This window comes from Cryptomeria japonica, chromosome 1 (assembly GCF_030272615.1).
Source record: "Cryptomeria japonica chromosome 1, Sugi_1.0, whole genome shotgun sequence".
Lineage (NCBI taxonomy): Eukaryota > Viridiplantae > Streptophyta > Pinopsida > Cupressales > Cupressaceae > Cryptomeria > Cryptomeria japonica.
The window spans coordinates 56,964,366-56,978,237 of NC_081405.1; the positions used below are offsets into that span (position 1 = coordinate 56,964,366).

Sequence of the window (13,872 nt, forward strand, 5' to 3'; positions counted from 1 at the left end):
TATTGAATAAAAAGGAAAAGTTATTAACAGGTCAACAGTTCAAATCCTCGATATGTTTGCCGTCATTTATGAGAGAAGTGTGTTACACATGAACTGCAATAAAGAATTCCACAACAATACTGTGCTTCATTTCCATTAAAGCGAATAAAATTTTAGGAGTTCTGTTAGGCCAGCGTGCCCATTAACCAATCATCTTTTAAATGATGATTCGATAGATTTATAGACACATAAATTTATTAACCTCCCTGAACTCTCACGCCTTTAAGGCTTTTCACTTATTTTAAGCTGCATCCCAGACGCTTTGGAAATACACAATAATGAATTTATGAATTGAGATTTTTTAAGATGTCTAGGCAATATCTCATTTAAATAAAATCTTTTGGCACAGATTTGACAAAATTTAATGAAACATAAACCCTTAAATCGATTGGCTCCTCAACAGATTGTTGAAGATATTCCAAAATAAGAACGCCATGAATTCAAAACTCTTTTATGAAACAACTTACATATAGATTTCAACCTAAATAATAAAAATATTCAAATCCCTGCCTATGATAAAAATAAGAATGCCATGAATTCAACATTCTTCTCTAAAACAAATTCCTAAAATTTCTCCATTGAAAATTTAGAAAAGATACAGAGAGGAATGCTAGTATTTCTTGCTTTGGCTTAAATATAAAATATTGACAGAGGAAAATGCAAACCTAAAGCTCGTCGAAAGCTTTAGAATGATGAGGTAATTTACAACCGCATAGCTATCGCAGTGGCCAAAAGGAACACGATCATGTTCAAATAGTTGAGGCTCTGAACTTCCAAAGGTAAACGAAGAAACGAATGGAGAAATGTTAAGAGATGTTCACTATATATATATGAATGGAGAAAAGTGGACAAAAGTGGTAGCCTATGCAATACTGACTATTTTAACTCATCTTTGTCCTGCAAAATGTAACGCTCGATGGTGGAATGAAATGCACTACAAAATGTAACGCGTGAGAGTGATATGCAATGCCCTACAAATTAGAATGCTACAATTATTCAACTCTGCTGGGGATCGAACCCAGAATCTCTGGTTTCGTAGACCAGCGCCTTATCCATTGGGCCACAGAGTCACGATGTGATTGAAATGGAGTTCATGTATAAGTTCTTGGTGTTTACTCTGGTTCTATTTTAGCTGTTTGAAATCTTCCACCTCAACATGCAATTACATCTCAATTATATTTTACTGCTTGCCCAGTCATATGTATAGAATTTGGCTTGGTATTCCCTTGTGTTTTGCTTGTTCTCATGAAAGAATAACTAGAATTAAGTGAAAGGATTAGTAGACGACTAGAACATTTTCCGCTATGTTGTTGCCCGGGTTCGAACCGGGGACCTTTGGGTGTAAGACTACGCGTCATAATTGAATACAGCACAGCACCATGTTTTCATTGTGTTAAAAGATCTTTTATTCCTAAATTTTGAAATTGTTGGAGTTAATCACCAACTACCAAAACTAATGCTGCCGTATTTCCTTTCTTCCTCTCGTGGTAGTCTGTCTTGTCATCTGCAGTCTTCTGATCAAACAAAGGACAAATGCCAACTTGTTTTTGATGACAAAATCTTCCTCTTTGATCTTTCCACAGTGATCTAGAAACTTCAATTTTAATGTTTTTTTTTGTTTATTGTGTGACATATGATTAGAAAGACAATATATGTAGTTTTGAAACATATATGTAAAAAGTGTGTGCCCAGAAAAAGAGCTGCAGAACCAGTCAATGAAAGAGAAGAACGGGGGTTTTGTATAGCAGCAAAAGAACATTTTGTATAGCAGCAGAAGAACAGGGGGGTCATGATATTTGAATATTTCTGAGTCTAAAAATGAGGAGACCTCAATAATATGAGGCATTTTGTAATTAGTTCTGTGATAGAATGAAAAGAATGGATTGTTGATTTAAAATCTGTTTTCTTTTATCTGCCCTGTTTTTTTTTGTTCTGTTTTTTTTGCTCCCCTGTTTCTTTGGTTATTGGGTGAAGTGACTGAGGAATTTTTTCAAAGAGATAGAAGGATTTTTCACAGTCTATAATGGCAGCTCCAAGCACAAGTTTGACAGATCCACAGATCCCACAGTTTAATGGGAAAAATTATGATTACTGGGCAATCACAATGAAGGCATTATTTTGTGCACAAGATTTATGGGAGTTTGTTGAAAATGGCTACCAAGAACCAGTAGATGCAACAACATATAATGCATTAACTCAAGCAGAGAAAGACTTATTGAAGGAAAATAAAAAGAAAGACTCAAAAGCCCTCTTCCTCATCTTTCAAGGATTGAATGAAAGCATTTTTCCAAGGATTCAAGCAACAACAAAGTCCAAGCAAGCATAGGACACTCTTCAAACAACCTATCAAGGAATGGAAAAGGTAAAAATAGCTAAGTTGCAAATGTTAAGAAGGGATTTTGAGACCATCCACATGAAAGAGTCAGATACAATAGAATCATTTTTCACTCAAATCATTGGATTGGTAAACCAAATCAGAACTCATGGTGAAAACCTTGAAGAAAGAAGAGTGGTTGAAAAGATTTTGAGAAGTTTGCCTACAAGATTTGAATCTATTGTGGTGGCCATAGAAGAGACAAAGAATCTCTCACAATTTTCAGTGGATGAGCTTCATGCTTTACTCATTTCTCATGAGCATAGACTAAGCAGGTCAACAAATTCAAATTTGGAGCATGCATTCAAGACACAAGTTTCAATCAGCCATGGTAGAGGCAGGGGAAGAACAAATTTTAGAGGTAGAGGAAGAAATTCATATAGAGGTGGAAGAGGCAGCCCATCAAACTCAAGTGGAAGAGGTAGCAACCCATCAAGCTCAAGTGGAAGAGGCAACTATCAAACATCAACTCAAAATCAACCCCAAAGCCAAAGGTATGATAAATCCTCAGTCCAATGTCATTATTGCAAGAAATTTGGGCATTACATAAATGAATGTAGAAAGAAGCAATATGTTTCTAAACACCAAAGTGCAAATTTTACCAAGGAAAATCAAACTCAGGACAGGATGTTCATAGCTTGTAATGTTGCACAAGAAAGTGAGAAAGATATATGGTTTTTAGACTCGGGTTGTAGCAATCATATGACTGGAAATTTGGAAATGTTTTCTAGTTTGGATGAGAGTGTAAAATCAGATGTAACATTGGGGAATGACAACAAAGTTTCAGTTATGGGTAAAGGTAGTGTCAACATTCTAACCAAAATGGGGGAGAAAAAGTATATATCAGATGTCTATTTTGTTCCTGGACTGAAACATAACTTAATGAGTATAGGGCAGCTCATTCAAAAAGGGTATAGAGTCTATTTCAAAAACAAAGAATGCACAATTTTAGACAAATTTCCAAGCAATCAGCTCATAGCAAAAGTCCAAATGACAAGCAATAGAATGTTTCCCCTAAGGATAAAACCAGATTTGAAAGTAGAGTTTTCTCAAGAACATAACACAATGAATCCACGAGTGCATGAAAGAAAAGTTGCAGCAGTCCCCCAAGTAGTTTATCAAGCTGAAATTAAAGATGAAAATTGGTTATGGCACCTAAGATTTGGGCATCTAAACTTTGGAAACTTAAACTTATTGCATAAGAAGAAAATGGTGATGGGGTTGCCACTAATAGAAAAACCGGATAGAATATGTGAAGGATGTATTTTGGGTAAACAACATAGAGAATCATTTCCAGCTAGAAAGTCAATTCTTGTAAACAAACCATTAGAGATTATTCATTCAGATTTGTGTGGACCAATGCAAACACCTTCCATTGGTGGGAGCTACTACTTCTTGACATTCATTGATGACTTCACAAGAAAAATATGGGTCTACTTTCTAAAACATAAGCATGAGGTGTTTCATTATTTCCGTCAATTCAAGGTTCTTGTTGAGAAACAAAGTGGGCACTACATCAAAGCATTGAGAACAGATAGAGGAGGTGAATATATCTCAAATGACTTCATAAGATTTTGCAAAGACCATGGAATCCACAAACAATTTACTGCAAGGTATACCCCACAACAAAATGGTGTCGCTAAAAGGAAAAATAGAACAATAATGGAAATGGCAAGAAGCATGTTGAAGGCAAAACATTTGTCAAATGAGTATTGGGCTGAAGCAGTAGCATGTGCAGCATATATAATTAATAGATCTCCTACTAAAAGTGTTATCAATATGATTCCGGAAGAAGCATGGAGTGGAAGAAAACATAATGTTTCTCATATGAGAGTATTTGGATGTGTGGCATATGCACATGTGCCAGATGAGTTGAGAAGAAAGTTGGACAACAAAGGAGAAAAATGTATATTTGTGGGATATAGTGATGAGTCAAAGGCATACAAGTTATACAATCCAATCAGCAAAAGGGTTATAATCACCAGAGATGTGCAGTTCATAGAAGATGAAGCATGGGATGGAACTTTGGACAAAACAATCAATATTGCAGCCAACATACCACAAGAAGAAAATGAAGATTTTATATCAGCAAGTACTCCTTCAAATGCGACTCTTCCTATAGTTGTTCAAGGTCAACAAAGTGGACAACAAATGACACCATCAAGTGTAAGGACAGTCCCACACACTCAAGCAAATACTCCATCAAATGTGCAAGTAACACCATCTTCAATTGGCAGTCTTGGTGCTGGACCATCAAGCCCACATTCAACAAATGCAAGTGACATGTCCAATCCTACATTAGCAAGCTTGAGGAGACAAAAAATCAGAAGTTTAAGGGAGATTTATGAACAAAATGAAGGTGAAAATAATGCAGGTCAGACTTCTCTTTTTGCTTTATACTCGCATGTAGATGATCCAATTCATTTTGAAGAAGCTATTAAGGAAGAAAAATGGGTGCAAGCAATGGATGAAGAAATTGATGCAATTGAAAAGAATGAAACATGGGAGTTAGTTAGTCTTCCACAAGGAAAAGAGGTGATAGGAGTGAAGTGGGTTTACAAAACAAAATTGAATGCAAATGGAGATGTGCAAAAACACAAGGTAAGGTTGGTGGCAAAAGGTTATTCACAACAACCTGGGGTAGACTACAATGAGACATTTGCACCGGTTGCTCGCTTAGACACCGTGAGAACAATACTAGCCATTGCAGCTCAAAACAAGTGGGCAATATATCAAATGGATGTGAAATCAACTTTCTTAAATGGTATTTTAGAAGAAGAAGTCTATGTGGAGCAGCCACCTGAATATGAGATTTTGGGTCATGAAAACAAGGTTTACAAGCTCAAGAAGGCACTTTATGGACTCAAACAAGCTCCAAGAGCATGGTATAGCAGAATTGATAGTTATCTTTTACAAAATGGATTCAATAGGTGTAGCAGTGAGCCTACATTGTATAGCAAGATGAATAAGCAAGGTGAGATCATAATTGTTTGTTTATATGTTGATGACTTGATATTCACTGGTGATCTTTCAATTGACATGTTCAAATCAGCTATGAAGAAAGAATTTGAGATGACTGATTTGGGTTTAATGAGATATTTTCTTGGCATTGAAGTAAGTCAAAATGATAAAGGTATTTTCATTTCACAATCTAAGTATGCAAATGATATTTTGAAAAGGTTTAATATGATGAATTGCAAATCAGCACCAACACCAATAGTGACAGGTTTGAAGTTGAGTAAAAATGACAAAGGAGCTAATGTAAATCCAACTTTGTTTAAAAAACTTGTTGGTAGTCTCATGTATCTAATAGCCACAAGGCCAGATATAATGTTTGGAGTTAGTCTCATTTCAAGGTTCATGGAGTCTCCAAAAGTTACACATTGGAATGCTGGAAAAAGAATTTTGAAATATGTTAGTGGAACAAAGAATTATGGAATATTTTACTCAAGGTCAAATGATTTCAAGCTGATAGGATACACAGATAGTGATTGTGCTGGCAGCATAGATGATAGGAAGAGCACTTCTGGTTATGCTTTTCATTTTGGATCAGGCGTAGTATCATGGGCTTCAAAGAAACAACCAATTGTAACTCTTTCATCAGTTGAAGCAGAGTATGTAGCAGCTACAGGGGCAGCGTGTCAAGCCGTTTGGATGAGAAGAATGCTGAAAGAATTGAGGTATGAACAAGAAAGTGCAACAAAGATTTACTGTGACAACAACTCAGCTATAGCATTGTCAAAAAATCCAGTATTTCACAAAAGGAGCAAGCATATAGACACAAGGTATCACTTCATCAGGGAGCTGATCAACAATGGAGAAATAATTTTGGAACATTGCAAGTCAGAAGACCAATTTACTGATATCTTCACCAAACCATTGGGAAAGGAAAGTTTTGTGCATCAACAAAACAACTTGGGTATTGTAGATGGCAGTTGTGATTAAGGAGGAGTGTTGGAGTTAATCACCAACTACCAAAACTAATGCTGTCATATTTCCTTTCTTCCTCTCGTGGTAGTCTGTCTTGTCATCTGCAGTCTTCTGATCAAACAAAGGACAAATGCCAACTTGTTTTTGATGGCAAAATCTTCCTCTTTGATCTTTCCACGGTGATCTAGAAACTTCAATTTTAATGTTTTTTTTTGTTTATTGTGTGACATATGATTAGAAAGACAATATATGTAGTTTTGAAACATATATGTAAAAAGTGTGTGCCCAGAAAAAGAGCTGCAGAACCAGTCAATGAAAGAGAAGAACAGGGGTTTTGTATAGCAGCAAAAGAACATTTTGTATAGCAGTAGAAGAACAGGGGGGTCATGATATTTGAATATTTCTGAGTCTAAAAATGAGGAGACCTCAATAATATGAGGCATTTTGTAATCAGTTCTGTGATAGAATGAAAAGAATGGATTGTTGATTTAAAATCTGTTTTCTTTTATCTGCCCTGTTTTTTTTTGTTCTGTTTTTTTTGCTCCCCTGTTTCTTTCCAGCAGAAATTACAATGCATCAATGGGGACCGTAAAATAATTATCTTTTGCCTCCTCGTAAGATATTTATTGCTGAATAGAAGAGTAGTTTTTTTCTGTACAAGCGATCAATCTTACAAAGTGGTAAGTTTGTTTCTCGTTAAACCAAAACATTGAGAAAATGCTCAAACCTTACCATATCGACAAGGTCAAGATGGCCGAGTTGGTCTAAGGCGCCAGTTTCAGGTACTGGTCTGAAAGGGAATGAGTTTGAATCTCATTTTTGACAGCACTATTACTTTACTTTTAAAGTAGAATACACGCAACAGGATAGCTCTATCGCTGAGCCAGTTTCAGATACTGGTACGAAAAGACATGGGTTCGAATCCCATTCTTCAAAATTATATATATAAGTTTATAATTTTCTTTTATGAAAATGCTCAACTTAAAAATATATGATAATGCTTAGCTATAGAGTTATCCTGTTGCGTGCTTTTAAAATAATGGTGCTGTCAAGAATGGGATTCTAACCCATGCCCTTTCGGACCAGTACCTGAAACTGGCGCCTTAGACCAACTCGGCCATCTTGACCCTGTAAGTTTGAGAGAATTCTGAATTACAAAGGCTTAATCCACTGTGTAAGATTCATCGTTTGTACAGAAGTAGACTACACTTGTATTCAGCAGTAAATATCTTACGAGGAGGCAAAAGATACTTATTTTACGGTCCTGATTGATGCATTGCATTTCGAAATTTACGATTAAAAGATCTTTTAACGCCATGAAAACAGGGTGCTGTGCTGTATTCAATTATAACGCGTAGTCTTAAACCCCGAAGGTCCCCGGTTCGAACCTGGGCAAAGCATTGCGGAAAAATGTTCTAGTCGTCTACTAATCCTTTCACTTAATTCTAGTTTTTCTTTGATAATACCAAGAAAAACACAAGGAAATCCCAAGCCAAATTCTATACATATGACTGGGCAAGCAGTAAAATATAATTGGGTGGTGAGGTGGAAGATTTCAAACAGATAAAATAGAGCCAGAGTAAACACGAAAAAGTTACACATGCATTCCCTTTTACTTATATCGTGACTCTGTGGCCCAATGGATAAGGCGCTGGTCTACGAAACCAGAGATTCTGGGTTCGATCCCCAGCAGAGTCGTTCAATTGGAAGCAGGCTAGAAATTTTCTTCATTTTTGACGGAGAGTATGTCTTTCCATTGATACCATTTTTGTATTAATTTTTTATATCTATTTAAAATTGACATTATGAGAATTTATTGACGTTATGAGAGATCTCGTTAACTTTATGTCTAGCTGAGCATGGAAATTCAGTGCTGTATTTTTTGATTAACAGTGGCAGTTCAATCTATAGAACATCCCAATTACATAAGGCACACACATGGAGTAATAAGGTATAGAGAACATACTTATTCTAATTGAATCTAATACTGGTTACCATTTAATGTGTTAAAGGATAATAAGAGTGATATATACTTTCATATGGGAGAGGGGTCTTGAAAGTGATCATGCTTATTTGAAATCAATAGATTCCAAGGAGTCATGGAGGCTCAATACTTAAAATACAAAGTGTTGAACATGTGTACAATTCTAGATGACATGCTAAAGTTAGTTCACTTTTATGATTTCTTTTATACATTCTCTTTTATCTCGATTTGACACTATCCTTAGCACTTACTTCGTCTGATTTCTTTTGAGCCAAAAACAAGTTGTGATCAATGTATAGCTTCCTGCATGTCTGTGTCTTATTTCACTTAGAATTTCACTTGTATCCTCTTCTGTACCTAGAACACAATTGCCATTTGATGTTTGTTATTGTGACCTACATCTTTGGTCATTCATTTTCTAGAATGTGTTAATTTATTAAATGTTAGAACCTGTCAACATTGCTTTTATATCTTTGTCATGGTAATGGTGTTTGTTTTGTAGCTACATATTTGTCTAAATTTCACATTACTTGTCAAAAGTATTTGAGATAGATCATAAGGTGATGTGTTTCAAGTGCTTAGGTATCAGGGATTTTTTTATTTAATTTTCAATATGTGAGGCTTGGGAGGGATTGCACTGTACTTTTTCATCTAAATGGTATTGAAACATTAATTATATTCACAAGCAAATATGCAATGATAATGTCTGCAGTAGCATTTTCCCAAAATTCGTGCCAGCACTATCAAGGCAACAAGCTATCTATTTTTTAGATGAAAAAAAAATCATTCCCCTTTTCCCTTACATGATTCATACACATTTCTTGTCTCTTCGATTCCTAGATTCAAATATAATATTAAAATTACATTTCAATTTAGGGAGATGTGCTAATAATGCAAAAAGATTCGCCCAAATGATACATACAACAATGTTATATATTTTAATACAATTTTCTATAACAAAATTTAAAATTTTAATGGGGAGTGTAATACCAAGGTTTCAAAAGGTAATCTCATATTTTAACTTACAAGTTCATTATTAAAATCTAGATGAAATTACCTATTGATTATCAAGTCTTTATTTAATTAGAGGATAATATCTCTATACGGCTCATTAACTTACAAACAACTCTACCTCATAAATCTTTTTATATATCAACTTCAACTAGGATAAATATAAATAAAGTGTGAATAAAGTTCTTAGAAGCTAGGTCAACAATCAAGAGTCAACCTAGAGCATTCATTATGGCCTCATACACTGATACATACTAGAATTAAATGATAGACAAGGAAATATAACCAAAGTAAGTGTTATATGTTAATAGAATATTTTAAGGGCTTGAAAGACAAAGAACAAGGGTGAGTCAAGAGAGGATACAAATCCCACATCTAGTCTTCATCATCAAATATCATTAGAAGAATTGAAATATTTGATCACATATTGAACTCACATCATCATTTTCTACATATAAGCTCAAGAATTTTCTCTTACAATATCTTTTATTTTTATGATTCTTGCAAGGATATTAAAGTTTCTCAAAAACCTTCACACATAACCATGGTATTTTTTCAAAATTTTCTCCAAGTATTTTTTGATTTATTTTTTTGTTATTTCATGCTTTGATCCATTCCTTAAACATCTTGACACTTGAAAATGTTGTGTTTGTTTGAGATGACTTGATTTGATCTACTTTACATGCGTTGAGGATATTGCTCAAGGTCTTAGAAATGACATCCTAACACATCTCAAGTGTCTTAATCTTTTGCCTTATCTTTATAGAATTATTCTTGAACAAAACACATCAAGAAATTTATTAGTACAAGGTAACATCATTGTCCATGTTGTAGGATTGATTTGTTCTAATGTTGATCATGACACTATGTGTGTTTTATTAAACATTAGTTTTCTTTGAAAATTTTGGACAAGAATTTGGAAGATCCATGGAGACCCTCATATTTTTCCATTCATAGAGGATCCTACTATAGATTATTTAGATCCTCTAAATGATATAGATTACATACATTTTGATGAAGATAATTTAGAAGAGCTTGAGTATATCACATATCTTGCATGTTTCAATGGTTTTGATAATTAGCCCCTTATTTCTACTCTTCATATCAAGAACCAACTTCTATTTTTTGTTATTCTTAATCAAGTTATTATCACTTCATTCATTGCCCTTATTGATTTGGTATAGCAGGTTAAATTCATCATCTTTAAAACACAACTACTTGAGATTCATATTTATCAAACATATCATCTTTATTTATGAAGTATTATTGTTGGTGCAAACAATGTTAGCTAGCATTGTTTGTGGTCATTTTTGCATTGGTAAATTTTTTTTGGAATGAGAGGATGGATGGTTAGAGTGTCAATCTTGTCAGGCGATTTATCACAATATCATGACAACTTAGTTATTTTATATTGGTTACAAATTTAAGTGGGAGCTTGTGATAGTGATGTTTGATGGTGTAGAATTGATTCTTGATGATTTTTTGGTGGTTGTATCTATATTGAGTTCAACACCAAAACCCTTCATCTGTCTTTGAAAAAAATACTTAATTGTATATGTAACCTTGAAATATATTAGCAACAAACAAGGAAAGAAAAAAGAAAGCAAAAATACTTCTCATGCAAAGTACCATATGAAAGATCGATAAGCTAGCTTGAGATGATTTAATTATTCTTGCACTCATCTCTTCTACAAATGTTACAAAAATTAATTTTGTTTCATCTTTTATGTTTAAAATTTCTATATTGAAACCTTTTAAAGGGCATAAATAGTGATTCAAAAGGAAGGACTCATATAGTCCATCACCTTACCGTTTTATCATTGAAATTTTGATCATAAAGGTACATTAATTGGACCTTGAATATAGCCTTTTTCTATTAAAGAAAAAAGAAGTATTAATGGGAAAATTATCTAAACTATGCCATTATCAAATTTATAACTTAGGCACAATCCAATTGTCACCAACCAAATAATTAGAGACCAAAAACAAATCCAATTATTTTGAAGTAGATTCAAGACCGCATCTCCTATTTGCCAAGTGTAAAACATACCATTGGATTTTGTGTACTTCAACCTATGTGGTTGACAATACATCCACAAGATTAAATAACAAATCACAATTGAATATTAATAAAGCATACACATAGCACTAAATTTCTTCTCAAGATAAAGAAAGACATTAAAATTCCCAACCAAAATCTATTGATATGTGAAGTCAATTCTTTTCACATTCATTAATTAGATAACCATATGACATTTGTTCGACATATAGCTGTACAAATCACACTTTCTATTTTGAGAAAGTCTTCTTTAAAGAGGATTCATTAATAAAGATGTTGTATAGCTATGCAGGTCATTTTTTTTGTTTTGATTCATAGATCTTTGTACCAGCAATTTTTTGTTGAGATAATAAAATTGAGAGATCTTTCCTCAGAAATTTTTCTTGGTATAATACTAGGCTTTCTATGCAAATATTTGTGTTTTGTATTTATTAATTTTTTATTTAAATATTTCTACCAATTTTCTCAATAAAATCAAAGGAACAAAGAAAAAGAATGAAAAACTTGAATACAATACCACAAGTAGACCTTTTCTTGAAAACCAATGTGAGTATAAATATTAGATGATAAAATAGAACATGTTCAGTCAAATACACAACCTTGAGTTGAAACACATTAGCATTGAATATGTTCCCAAGGGCTACAAGAAAGAAATTGCATCTCCTCCACAAAAAAAATTCTTTTATGAAGGAAAATAATATTAGGCTTATGAAATCAACTAAGACATTGAACAATTCTTTTGCAATGGGTGTAGCCCAAACATTTAGGCATTGAACTCGAGGTAGGCTAGTAAAGTAAGATGCATAGGACTAGTACCCAATCAATAGGTAAATCATATAATTGAAATATTTAACTATTTATAAAAAATCAATGAATGCATATAATAAAATAATTTAAATACTTATCTTGTACTAATGTAACAAAAATAATTATTTAACCTTCTTTAGATTTCACATATTGATTGGTTCATGAAGGGAAAAAAATAGAGACATACTAAGATAATGATCATGAAGAATTCAAATAGTTGGCAAGAATCAATCTAATGAATTAGGAAATGAAGGTTAATCAACCAAAATATAAAGCCGTGTAATACATTGTGTAGACGTATAAAAATAACCACTTTCTTAAGTGAATATTTAATATTCATTTTAACCTTATTCCTCCATTTAATTCATCTATTTAATTAAATGAACTACTCAATTTATTTAATTAAATTCACCTAAGTCTTTTCTACCCCTTTAATTAAATAAATCACTTTATTTAATTAATTCCCATTTCTTCCCTTTTTAATTAAATTTACATTTAATTAGATTGTTCTTTGCAAATAAATAAATCTAATTTATTTATTTAAATTTCCCACTTGTATTTATGCAAGTTACATATATTTTTAGTTGAAATAAAGTAATTTATTTTAAATAAAATTCCCCTCCATCCACTTGCATTCTCCTACATCTCCCACTTGCCTTTCTAAACCCCCTAAACTAGATTATTCTAATCCCTTCCAATTTAGCCTAACCCATCCCCTAAATATTGTCACATCCCTAAGCAAAGGGAAGTCACTTCTCAAACCCTCAATGTCTTTGAAAACCATTAAAGGCTTTATGTCTTCAATAAGTTAACCTTGAAAGTCTTCTAAACCATTAACGGTTAACTCAACCCTCTTGCATGATTAGAGACTTTCTTTCTAACTCAACCCTCATTTAACCCAGGGGTCTCATCAAGCATTCATTGCTTTGACCATGGTTATTTATTTAACCCTTGCACAAGAATTTATCCTGTGGGTAAAAGCTTTATCCAATGGATAACCTTAACCTAACCTCAACCCTTACCCCCTAAGGTAACCATGAGGTCTTCTCAAGCATTTAATGCTTCTTACATCTCCTCGAAAGCAGTCTTATGTTGACAGTTGTCACCATTTCATTGGTGAGAATTGTAAACATGGATTGATAACTTTCAATCCTGGCCCTTGATAAGATCATCCAATCCTGACCATTCATTGCCCTGTTTTCCCTAGAAATAAAGCTCTCATTCCTCCATTTTCATATCCAAGTCTTTAGTATTAAACTTATAGACATTTCACTAAGCATCTAATCTAAATCATTTTAATCAAGCATTTAGCCTCTCTTTCATAGAATAATCTTCATAGCATCTTAAATAGGCATTTGTATTATCACATAATAATCATGTTAGACTAGTATGGCATGCTAGGATAGTTTTGTTACTAATCCTTTCATTTTGTTATCATATCCATGATAGTTTAAATCATATTAGACTTAGTATCACTCATAACTAGGAATGCACCTATGCTAGATTGATCAATATCCATCATTTTCATGATTGTCATCCCTAAGTCACTTTACTCAATGATATGAGAGCAAAGGCATTGGCTTAAGGGGTCTTGTGAAATAGAGAACAATGGAACATCCCTTGGGAAGTTGAGTTATTCAATATAACTCCATAACTTGCACCAAGAGT

At 33.5% G+C, this 13,872-nt stretch overlaps 3 non-coding genes across 3 annotated transcripts; 1 reads left to right on the plus strand and 2 right to left on the minus strand.

Moving 5' to 3' along the window:
- Positions 1-1,036: 1,036 nt before the first annotated feature.
- Positions 1,037-1,109, minus strand: TRNAR-ACG (transfer RNA arginine (anticodon ACG)). Its single transcript has one exon. It is a non-coding gene; the product is annotated as a tRNA-Arg (tRNA).
- A 6,280-nt stretch (positions 1,110-7,389) lies between these two features.
- TRNAL-CAG (transfer RNA leucine (anticodon CAG)) lies at positions 7,390-7,470 on the minus strand. Its single transcript has one exon. It is a non-coding gene; the product is annotated as a tRNA-Leu (tRNA).
- A 498-nt stretch (positions 7,471-7,968) lies between these two features.
- TRNAR-ACG (transfer RNA arginine (anticodon ACG)) lies at positions 7,969-8,041 on the plus strand. The gene has a single exon. It is a non-coding gene; the product is annotated as a tRNA-Arg (tRNA).
- Positions 8,042-13,872: the final 5,831 nt, after the last annotated feature.